This window comes from Pleurodeles waltl, chromosome 5, assembly GCF_031143425.1.
Source record: "Pleurodeles waltl isolate 20211129_DDA chromosome 5, aPleWal1.hap1.20221129, whole genome shotgun sequence".
In the NCBI taxonomy this organism is placed as follows: Eukaryota; Metazoa; Chordata; class Amphibia; order Caudata; family Salamandridae; genus Pleurodeles; species Pleurodeles waltl.
The window spans coordinates 1323243317-1323254438 of NC_090444.1; the positions used below are offsets into that span (position 1 = coordinate 1323243317).

Below are 11122 nucleotides of genomic sequence, written 5' to 3' on the forward strand. Positions count from 1 at the left end.
CTTCCCCTGACCGCGACTCTCTGAAGCCTAAGTCCCGACGCCTGGAAAAGACCCTGCACCCGCAGCCCCCAGGACCTGAAGGACCGGACTTTCACTGCAGAAGTGACCCCCAGGAGTCCCCCTCCCTTGCCCAAGTGGAGGTTTCCCCGAGGAAGCCCCCCCTTGCCTGCCTGCAGCGCTGAAGAGATCCCTTGATCTCTCATAGACTAACATTGAAAACCCGACGCTTGTTTCTACACCGCACCCGGCCGCCCCCGCGCTGCTGAGGGTGAAATTTCTGTGTGGGCTTGTGTCCCCCCCGGTGCCCTACAAAACCCCCCTGGTCTGCCCTCCGAAGACGCGGGTACTTACCTGCAAGCAGACCGGAACCGGGGCACCCCCTTCTCTCCATTCTAGCCTATGCGTTTTGGGCACCACTTTGAACTCTGCACCTGACCGGCCCTGAGCTGCTGGTGTGGTGACTTTGGGGTTGCTCTGAACCCCCAACGGTGGGCTACCTTGGACCAAGAACTGAACCCTGTAAGTGTCTTACTTACCTGGTAAAACTAACAAAAACTTACCTCCCCCAGGAACTGTGAAAATTGCACTAAGTGTCCACTTTTAAAGTAGCTATTTGTCAATAACTTGAAAAGTATACATGCAATTGAAATGATTCAAAGTTCCTAATGTACTTACCTGCAATACCTTTCAAACAAGATATTACATGTTAAATTTGAACCTGTGGTTCTTAAAATAAACTAAGAAAAGATATTTTTCTATAACAAAACCTATTGGCTGGATTTGTCTCTGAGTGTGTGTACCTCATTTATTGTCTATGTGTATGTACAACAAATGCCTAACACTACTCCTTGGATAAGCCTACTGCTCGACCACACTACCACAAAATAGAGCATTAGTATTATCTATTCTTACCACTATTTTACCTCTAAGGGGAACCCTTGGACTCTGTGCATGCTATTCCTTACTTTGAAATAGCACATACAGAGCCAACTTCCTACACTGCCATTGTAGATTGTGTGTGTTGATGGGGAGAAAAAGGCAAAGTCGACATGGCATCCCCCTACAGGATGCCATGCACAGAAAATGCTGCCTGTGGCACCCCTCTAGCAGACCTTACCGCCCTAAGACAGGGTGCACTATACCACAGGTGAGGGCATAGCTGCATGAGCAATATGCCCCTACAGTGTCTAAGTCTATTCTTAGACATTGTAAGTACAGTGTGACCATATTAAGTATATGGATTGGGAGTTTGTCGAAAACGAACTCCACAGCTCCATAATGGCTACACTGATTACTGGGAAGTTTGGTATCAAACTTCTCAGAATAATAAACCCACACTGATGCCAGTGTTGAATTTATTAAAAAATGCACACAGAGGGCGTTTCTAAGATGCCCCCTGTATTTTACCCAGTCCTTCAGTGCAGGACTGACTGGTCTGTGCCAGCCTGCTGCTGAGAGACAAGTTTCTGACCCCCTGGGGTGAGAGCCTTTGTGCTCTCTGAGGACAGAAACAAAAGCCTGCTCTGGGTGGAGGTGCTTAACACCTCCCCCCTGCAGGAACTGTAACACCTAGCAGTGAGCCTCAAAGGCTAGGCTTCGTGTTACAATGTCCCAGGGCACTCCAGCTAGTGGAGATGCCCACCCCCTGGACACAGCCCCCACTTTTGGCTGCAAGTCCAGGGGAGATAATGAGAAAAACAAGGAGGAGTCACCCACCAGTCAGGACAGCCCCTAAGGTGCCCTGAGCTGAGGTGACCCCTGCCTTTAGAAATCCTCCATCTTGGTTTTGGAGGATTCCCCCAATAGGAATAGGGATGTGCCCCCCCTCACCTCAGGTAGGAGGCACAAGGAGGGTGTAGCCACCCTCAAGGACAGTAGCCATTGGCTACTGCCCTCCCAGACCTAAACACACCCCTAAATTCAGTATTTAGGGGCTCCCCAGAACCTAGGAACTCAGATTCCTGCAACTTAAAGAAGGACTGCTGACCTGAAGCCCTGCAGTGAAGACGGAGACTACAACTGCTTTGGCCCCAGCCCTACCGGCCTGTCTCCCAACTTCGAAGAAAACTGCAACAGCGAAGCATCTAACAGGGACCAGCGACCTCTGAAGCCTCAGAGGACTGCCCTACACCCAAAAACCAAGAAACTCCTGTGAACAGCGACTCTGTTCAACCATCTGCAACTTTCTTGCAACAAAGAAACAACTTCAAGGACTTCACGTTTCCCGCCGGAAGCGTGAGACGCTACACTCTGCCCCCGACACCCGGCTCGACCTGCATAAAACCAACACCTCAGGGAGGACTCCCAGGCGACTGCGAGCCCGTGAGTAACCAGAGACGACCCCCCTGAGCCCTCACAGCGACGCCTGCAGAGAGAATGCAGTGTGCAAAGCAGGCGTCGGGTTTCAGATAGAAAACAATGGAGGGACCCGGGGGGTCACTCTAGCGGTGCAGGCAGGCACAGGGGGGCTTCTTGGGACAGCCACCACCTGGGCTAGGCAGAGGGTCGTCTGGGGGTCACTCCTGCACTGAGGTTCGGTTCCTTCAGGTCCTGGGGGCTGCAGGTGCAGTGCTGGTTCTAGGCGGAGGGTCCCTTGTTACAGGCAGTCGCGGTCAGGGGGAGCCTCTGGATTTTCTCTGCAGGCGTCGCTGTGGGAGCTCGGGGGGGTCATCTCGGGTTACTCACGGGCTCGCAGTCGCCGGGGAATCCTCCCTGTGGTGTTTGTTCTCTGGATCTCGAGACGGGGCGTCTGGTGTAGAGTGGGAAGTCTCACGCTTCCGGCGGGAAACGTGAAGGCTTGAAAAGTTGCTTCTTTGTTGCAAAGAAGTTGCTGTTGTTGAGCAGAGCCGCTGCTCATGTCAGTTTCTTGGTCCTTTAGTCCAGGGAAGTCCTTTGAGGCTTCAGAGGTTGCTGCTCCCAGTCGGATGCGTTGCTGGTTGCAGGTTTTCGAAGTTGGAGACAGGCCGGTAGGGCAGAGGCCAAAGCAGTTATCGTCTTCCGTCTTCTCTGCAGGCTTGTAGGTCAGCAGTCCTTCTTGTTTCTTCAGGTTGCAGGATTCTGATTTCCTGGGTTCAGGGTCACCCCTAAATACTCAATTTAGGGGTGTGTTTAGGTCTGGGGTAAGTAGCCAATATCTACCGTTCTTGAAAGTGGCTACACCCTCCTTGTGCCTCCTCCCTGAGTGGAGGCGGGGGCACATACCTATTCCTATTGGCGGAATCTTCCAAAATCAAGATGGAGGATTTCTAAATGCAGGGGTGTAAAGAAATGGCTCCCTGTTGCAGTTACCCCCCACTTTTTGCCTGATACTGATGCTGACTTGACTGAGAAGTGTGCTGGGACCCTGCTAACCAGGCCCCAGCACCAGTGTTCTTTCACCTAAAATGTACCATTGTTTCCACAATTGGCACAACCCTGGCACCTAGGTAAGCCCCTTGTAACTGGTACCCCTGGTACCAAGGGCCCTGATGCCAGGGAAGGTCTCTAAGGACTGCAGCATGTCTTATGCCACCCTAGGGACCCTTCACTCAGCACAGATACACTGCTTGCCAGCTTGTGTGTGCTGGTGGGGAGAAAATGACTAAGTCGACATGGCACTCCCCTCAGGGTGCCATGCCAACCTCACACTGCCTGTGGCATAGGTAAGTCACCCCTCTAGCAGGTCTTACAGCCCTAAGGCAGGGTGCACTATACCACAGGTGAGGGCATATGTGCATGAGCACTATGCCCCTACAGTGTCTAAGCAAAACCTTAGACATTGTAAGTGCAGGGTAGCCATAAGAATATATGGTCTGGGAGTCTGTCAAAAACGAACTCCACATCTCCATAATGGCTACACTGAATACTGGGAAGTTTAGTATCAAACTTCTCAAAATAATAAACCACACTGATGCCAGTGTTGGATTTATTAAAAAATGCACACAGAGGGCATCTTAGCGATACCCCCTGTATTTTACCCAATTGTTCAGTGCAGGACTGACTGGTCTGTGCCAGCCTGCTGCTGAGAGACGAGTTTCTGACCTCATGCGGTGAGAGCCTTTGTGCTCTCTGAGGACAGAAACAAAGCCTGCTCTGGGTGGAGGTGCTTCACACCTCCCCCCTGCAGGAAGTGTAACACCTAGCAGTGAGCTTCAAAGGCTCAAGCTTCGTGTTACAATGCCCCAGGGCACTCCAGCTAGTGGAGATGCCCGCCCCCTGGACACAGCCCCCACTTTTGGCGGCAAGTCCAGGAGAGATAATGAGAAAAACAAGGAGGAGTTACTGGCCAGTCAGGACAGCCCCTAAGGTGTCTTGAGCTGGGGTGACTCTGACTTTTAGAAATCCTCCATCTTGTAGAAGGAGGATTCCCCCAATAGGAATAGGGATGTGCCCCCCTCCCCTCAGGGAGGAGGCACAAAGAGGGTGTACCCACCCTCAAGGACAATAGCCATTGGCTACTGCCCTCCCAGACCTAAACACACCCCTAAATTCAGTATTTAGGGGCTCCCCAGAACCTGGGAAATTAGATTCCTGCAACTTACGAAGAAGAGGACTGCTGAGCTGAAAAACCCCTGCAGAGAAGACGGAGACACCAACTGCTTTGGCCCCAGCCCTGCCGGCCTGTCTCCCTCCTTCAGAAGAAAACTGCTCCAGCAACGTTTTCCCCAGGACCAGAGACCTCTGAATCCTCAGAGGACTTCCCTGCTTCCAAAAGACCAAGAAACTCCCGAGAACAGAGGCCCTGTTCAACAAAGACTGCAACTTTGTGTCCAGAGGAGCAGATTTAAAGACCCCTGCAATCCCCGCAAGAAACGTGAGACTTGCAACACTGCACCCGGCGACCCCGACTCGACTGGTGGAGAAACAATGCTACAGGGAGGACCCCCCGGCGACTCCGAGACTGTGATTAACCAAAGTTGTCCCCCCTGAGCCCCGACAGCGACGCCTGCAGAGGGAATCCCGAGGCTCCCCCTGACCGCGACTGTCTGAATCCAAAATCCCGACGCCTGGAAAAGACCCTGCACCCGCAGCCCCCAGGACCTGAAGGATCGGAACTCCAGTGCAGGAGTGACCCTCAGGAAGCCCTCTCCCTTGCCCAGGTGGTGGCTACCCCGAGGAGCCCCCCCCCCCCCCCCCCTTGCCTGCCTGCATCGCTAGAGAGACCCCTTGTTCTCCCATTGAAACCTATTGAAAACCCGACGCATGTTTGCACACTGCACCCAGCTGCCCCAGTGCCGCTGGGGGTGTACTTTCTGTGCTGACTTGTGTCCCCCCCGGTGCCCTACAAAACCCCCCTGGTTTACCCTCCGAAGACGCGGGTACTTACCTGCTGGCAGACTAGAACCGGGGCACCCCCTTCTCCATTGAAGCCTGTGTGTTTTGGCCACCACTTTGAACTCTGCACCTGACCGGCCCTGAGCTGCTGGTGTGGTGACTTTGGGGTTGCTCTGAACCCCCAACAGTGGGCTACCTTGGACCCCAATTTGAACCCCGTAGGTGGTTTACTTACCTGCAAGAACTAACATTACTTTACCTCCCCCAGGAACTGTGAAAATTGCACTAAGTGTCCACTTTTAAAATAGCTATATGTGTTTTATGTAAAAAGTATATATGCTATTGTGATTATTCAAAGTTCCTAAAGTACTTACCTACAATACCTTTCAAATGAGATATTACATGTAGAATTTGAACCTGTGGTTCTTAAAATAAACTAAGAAAATATATTTTTCTATAACAAAAACCTATTCTCCTGGAATTGTCTCTGAGTGTGTGTTCCTCATTTATTGCATGTGTGTATGTACAACAAATGCTTAACACTACTCCTTTGATAAGCCTATTGCTCGACCACACTACCACAAAATAGAGCATTAGTATTATCTCTTTTTGCCACTATCTTACCTCTAAGGGGAACCCTTGGACTCTGTGCATACTATTCCTTACTTTGAAATAGTGCATACAGAGCCAACTTCCTACATGGGGTAACCTCAGCTCAGGACCCTTAGGGGCTGTCCTGACTGGTGGGTGACTCCTCCTTGTTTTTCTCATTATCTCCCCTGGACTTGCTGCCAAAAGTGGGAGCTGTGTCCAGGGGACAGGTATCTCCACTAGCTGGAATCCCCTGAGGCATTGTAACACGAAGCCTGAGCCTTTGAGGCTCACTGCTAGGTGTTAAAGTTCCTGTAGGGGGGAGGTGTGAAGAACCACCACCCAGAGCAGGCTTTGTTTCTGGCCTCAGAGGGCACAAAGGCCCTCACCCCAGAGGGTCAGAAACCCGACTCTCAGCAGCAGGCTGGCACAGACCAGTCAGTCCTGCACTGAAGGACTGGATAAAATACAGGGGGCATTTCTAAGATGCCCTCTGTGCGCATTTTTTAATAAATCTAACACTTGCATCAGTGTGGGTTTATTATTCTGAGAAGTTTGATACCAAACTTCCCAGTATTCAGTGTAGCCATTGTGGAACTGTGGAGTTCGTTTTTGACAAACTCCCAGACCATATATTTAATATGGCCACACTGTACTTACAATGTCTAAGAATAGACTTAGACACTGTAGGGGCATATTGCTCATGCAGCTATGCCCTCACCTGTGGTATAGTGCACCCTGCCTTAGTGCGGTAAGGCCTGCTAGAGGGGTGCCACAGGCAGCATTTTGTGTGCATGGCATCCTGTAGGGGGATGCCATGTCGACTTTGCCTTTTTCTCCCCATCAACACACACAATCTACAATGGCAGTGTGCATGTGTTAGGTGAGGGGTCCCTTAGGGTGGCACCACATGTGCTGCAGCCCTTAGGGACTTTCCTTGGTCACAGGTACCTTTTACAAGGGACTTATCTGTGTGCCAGAGATGTGTCAATTGTGGAACAATGGTACATTTTTAAGTGAAAGAACAATGGTGCTGGGGCCTGGTTAGCAGGGTCCCAGCACACTTCTCAGTCAAGTCAGCATTAATATCAGGCAAAAAGTGGTGGGGTAACTGCAACAGGGAGCCATGTTCCTACATATTCGCATTCCATTTTTTCATTATTTGATTTGGGCTCCCCCTAGTGTCACTATTGTCTATTGCTATTGCACTGTTTTCTACTGCTTTTTGTGCTTACTTCTGATTACTAGTGTACATACCTAATGTGTTACTTACCTCCTATTGGAGGGTTGCCTCTCTAGTACTTTTTGGTAATTGTCTCACTAAAATAAAGTACCTTTATTTTTGTAACACACAGGACAGTACCCCCAGGCACCACGTCTTTTGCAGCTGCCAAGGCTTGTTTGCATCTCCTCCAAGGGATCTTCAGGCGACGTAGCTCCAGTTTTCAGCACTCCTTCCTGCAACGTACAGCTCTGTGCGTGGTTCTCCTGCGGCGTGTGATCCCTTCCTGTAGTGCTGTGAGGGCTCCTTCTACGACTTCTGTGTTCCCATCCTGTGGGTGCTGCCTAAGCTCCTGTGGACTCTCTGCGACGTGGAGGGTCCCCTGTGACTGCCCCATCTGGGTTGATCATCCTGGGCCTTGATGGTCTCCGGCAGCACCACTCTTACACCAACCGCGAGTTTGCCTTTGCCAAGGCTTGTTGGTGGAATCCCTGCACTGACACCCATTTACAATCTTCACTTCAGTATGGGACATCTGCATCCGTCAGGAAATCTTCTTCAGCTCCAGGGCTGCAGTGCTGACCTGTTCTTCATCACCGTCGACCAACTTCTGCAAGTACAGCTGAGTGGGTTGTAGCTCCTACTCCTCCTGGACTCCACTGTGACTCTTGGATTTGATCCTCCTCTCTCCTCAGGTGGTCTTCTTCAGGAATCCACCCCTGGTTTCTTGCAGTCTTGTCTGGGTAGCTTCACCTTGTTCCTCCTTTTGGGTGGTTTGGGGAAATTCCAGGGATTTACTCCTGCTTTCCTGGTCACGGGTGGGGGGTACTGTGTTACTTACCTTTGTGGTTTTCTAGTACTTCCAGTTCCCCTCTAAACATTCCCCTTACCTAGGCAGTGCTTCTGTGATCTCATTCCATTTTTTTTTTAGTATATGGTTTGTGCTCACTCTAGGGTCACTATTGGTTATTGCTATTTGCACTGTTTTCTAACATTTTATATGCCTATTTCTGATTACTAGTGTATATAGTTAGCTTATTACTTACCTCCTATCGGAGGGTTGCCTTTCTAGTATTTTGTGGTATTGTCTGACCAAAAGTAAAGTACCTTTTATTTTTGCACAACTGAGTGTGTTCTTTCATGTGTGTAAGTGCTGTGTGACTACAGTGGTATTGCATGAGCTTTGCGTGTCTCCTAGATAAGCCTCGTCTGCTCATCCATAGCTACCTCTAGAGAGCCTAGCTTCTAGGCACTGCCCACACTACATTAATAGAGGATACCTGATCTGATATAAGGTGTAAGTACCTTGGGTAACCACCACACACCAGGCCAGCTTCCTACATTGGTGGTGCAGCAGTGGGATAAGCACTTGCCCTTGCCTTACCAGTCTGACACTGAGTACTTTCCAAAGGAAAGACCACTTACTGACTAGGAGTACACACTGTACTTAGTGTCAGAGAGATAGTCTCTTAAGTTTGGGTAAGCTAGGAGGTTAGGCATAGCCCTTGCTCCAAACATCTTTGGAGAGACTAGGAGGTAGGGTAGTTAGGTACAGCTGCAACACTCTAACAACACAACATGTCTTCAGAGCAGAACACATCTCAGGCCATGGACTCACAATATGTGGGCCTCACTTTCCGAGAGTTGAGGGAGATGTGTGCAGAAAGGAACCTTAAGACAGACAGGAACCCTAACAAGAGTCTGCTTCTGGGCCTGCTCCTCCAGGATGACTAGGACCATGCTGGTAGCCAGGAAGAGGAAGATGCAGACTCTAGCTCCCAGTTTTAGAACGACAGGATCTTGACACTGAGGAGGGTCCACAGGGTCCCTCAGAGAATCATAGAGTCCCTAGTAAACCCCCTAGCCCAGCTGGGAGCACTTCAAGTAGTGGGAGGGGAAGCCATTCCAGTAGCTCCCCCTCTCTAACCCCGGAGGGTTAGTTGAGAGGGTAACCAAGAATAGGGACAGATCCTCCTCTGCTCACTCATGTCACCCCAGTCTCTGAGGGGACACACTGTTCAGCTCCAAGAGAAGACTCCCTAAATAGGGAATCCAGGCAGCTGAAACTAGAGAAGGCCAAAATGAGGCTGCTGCAGCTAGCCCTAGATAGAGAGGCCTTGGCAGTGGAGAGGAGGAGAGAGCGATGCAGGGTTTGGGGTTAGCACCCCAAGGTGGCAGCAGCTTTAGTTTCAGGGAGCCTAGGGTCAGGGAGGATTCTTGACTCCAGAAACCTCAACAAGGTTGTCCCCCCCCCCCCCTACAAGGTGGGGGGAGACACATACAAGTGGTTCACTCCTCTGGAAAGGGCCCTCAGAGACAATGGGCTGCTATCTTGTGGCTCTCCTTCTCTGACAAGTGGGGTGCTAGACTCCTCACTGTCGGGGAGGAAGATGCAGACAACTAATCAGTTTTAAAATCTGCACTCTTAGATGGGTTTGGTCACCGCTGAACAATACAGAATTAAGTTCAGGGAGACCAGGAAAGAGTCCTCCCTGGAGTGGGTGGATATTGTTGACTGTTCTGTTAAAGCTTTAGAAGGCTGAGTACATGGCAGCAAAGTCAGTGACTGTTAGGGCTTATACAATCTTATCTTAAGAGAGCATATTTTGATAAACTGTGTCTGATTTGTTGCATCAGTATCTGGTGGACTCTGATCTGACGTCTCCCAAAGAATTCAGAACGAAGGCAGACAAGTGGGTCCATACCAGGGTGAGCAGAAAAGCTGATACAGGGGGTGACCACAAGAAAAAGGAAACACATAAGACTCAGGACAAGGGTAGGGACAAAGGTAAAAGTAAGGAGTCTTCATTAGGCCCACAAAACCCTTCTGGGGGTGGGTCTAAAACCTCTTCCTCCAACTTTAAAAGCCCTTGGTGCTATGTTTGTAAAAACATAGGCCAGGAGACAGCTCCTGTCCTAAGAAAGGCACCAAGCCAACCATCACTACCAACTCCACTTCTCCTTCTAGTGCCCCTAGCAGTAGAGGTAAAGGTAGGACTACTAACAGTAGTCAGTCCAAGGGTATAGCTGGGCTCACTTTAGGTACTGTAGTGGGGGCTGATTTAGTCAGAGAAACCACTGAGGCAGTGTTAGTCTCTGATGGGGGCATTGATTTTGCCACCCTTGCTGCTTGTCCCCTCAACATGGCTAAGTACAGGTAGCATCCTCTGATAAATGGTGATGAGGTTCAGGCCTACAGGGACACAGGTGCCAGTGCCACTATGGTGACTAAATAAACGGAGCCCCCTGAGCAGCACCTACTTGGTCACCAGTTCCAAGTGACTGACGCCCATAACAACACTTTGTGCCACCTCATGGCAGTTGTTGATTTCAGCTGGTGGGGGGATGTTACTGGTCCTAAGAAAGTTGTTGTGTCCACAGACCTACTGGTAGAGTGTCTACTAGGGAACGACTGGGAGACTTCAGCTTGGGCTGAACTGGCGTTAGAGGCCCATGCAGCAATGCTGGGCATCCAGGGCATATTTTTGCCTTGACCAGGGCACAGGCAAAGAAACAAAGAGATCAGGGAAGCTTGGAGCCTTGAGCAATGACCCAAGAACTTCTCAAACCTAAGAGTAGTTTTGGACATAAAGCTGCCCCTACCCCCACCTCCATTGAGGATTCAGCCCCAGAAGGGGAAGAATCCAGTCCTTGGCAGAACCTACACCAGTGGCATTGTAGGCTGACAGAGCTGAGCTCTTGGATGCAGGGGAGGCCTGCCAGGGAGAAATTCAGTCGTATGGCACAAAAGATTTGTCCCACACTGGAGGGCTTGAGGCAACAAGCTGTCATTCAACAGGCAGGGGATGTCATTGGCGCTCACAAGGTATATTGGGAAGACAACCTTGTACTCGAGGCCAAGGGAACCCAAAACTGGTGCAACCGGGAAGTTGGTGTTCCCTCTGCAGTACAGATCATTTTTGTTGACCCTTGCAGATCACCCAGGGCAAAGCAAAACTTTGGACAGACTTGTCCCTCACTTTCACTAGCTCCATATGTCAGAAGACACAAAGGAGTTTTGTCACTCCTATATCATCTTTCAAGCCAGTGTCAAGA

General features: G+C 50.4%; 1 long non-coding RNA gene across 1 annotated transcript in view; it reads left to right on the forward strand.

Moving 5' to 3' along the window:
• Positions 1-8190, forward strand: part of LOC138296451 (uncharacterized) — a 204961-nt gene extending 196771 nt beyond the window's left edge. Inside the window, exon 16 of the long non-coding RNA XR_011203833.1 lies at positions 7200-8190. This is a non-coding gene — a long non-coding RNA (uncharacterized lncRNA). The remainder of the gene's footprint in view (positions 1-7199) is intronic.
• Positions 8191-11122: the final 2932 nt, after the last annotated feature.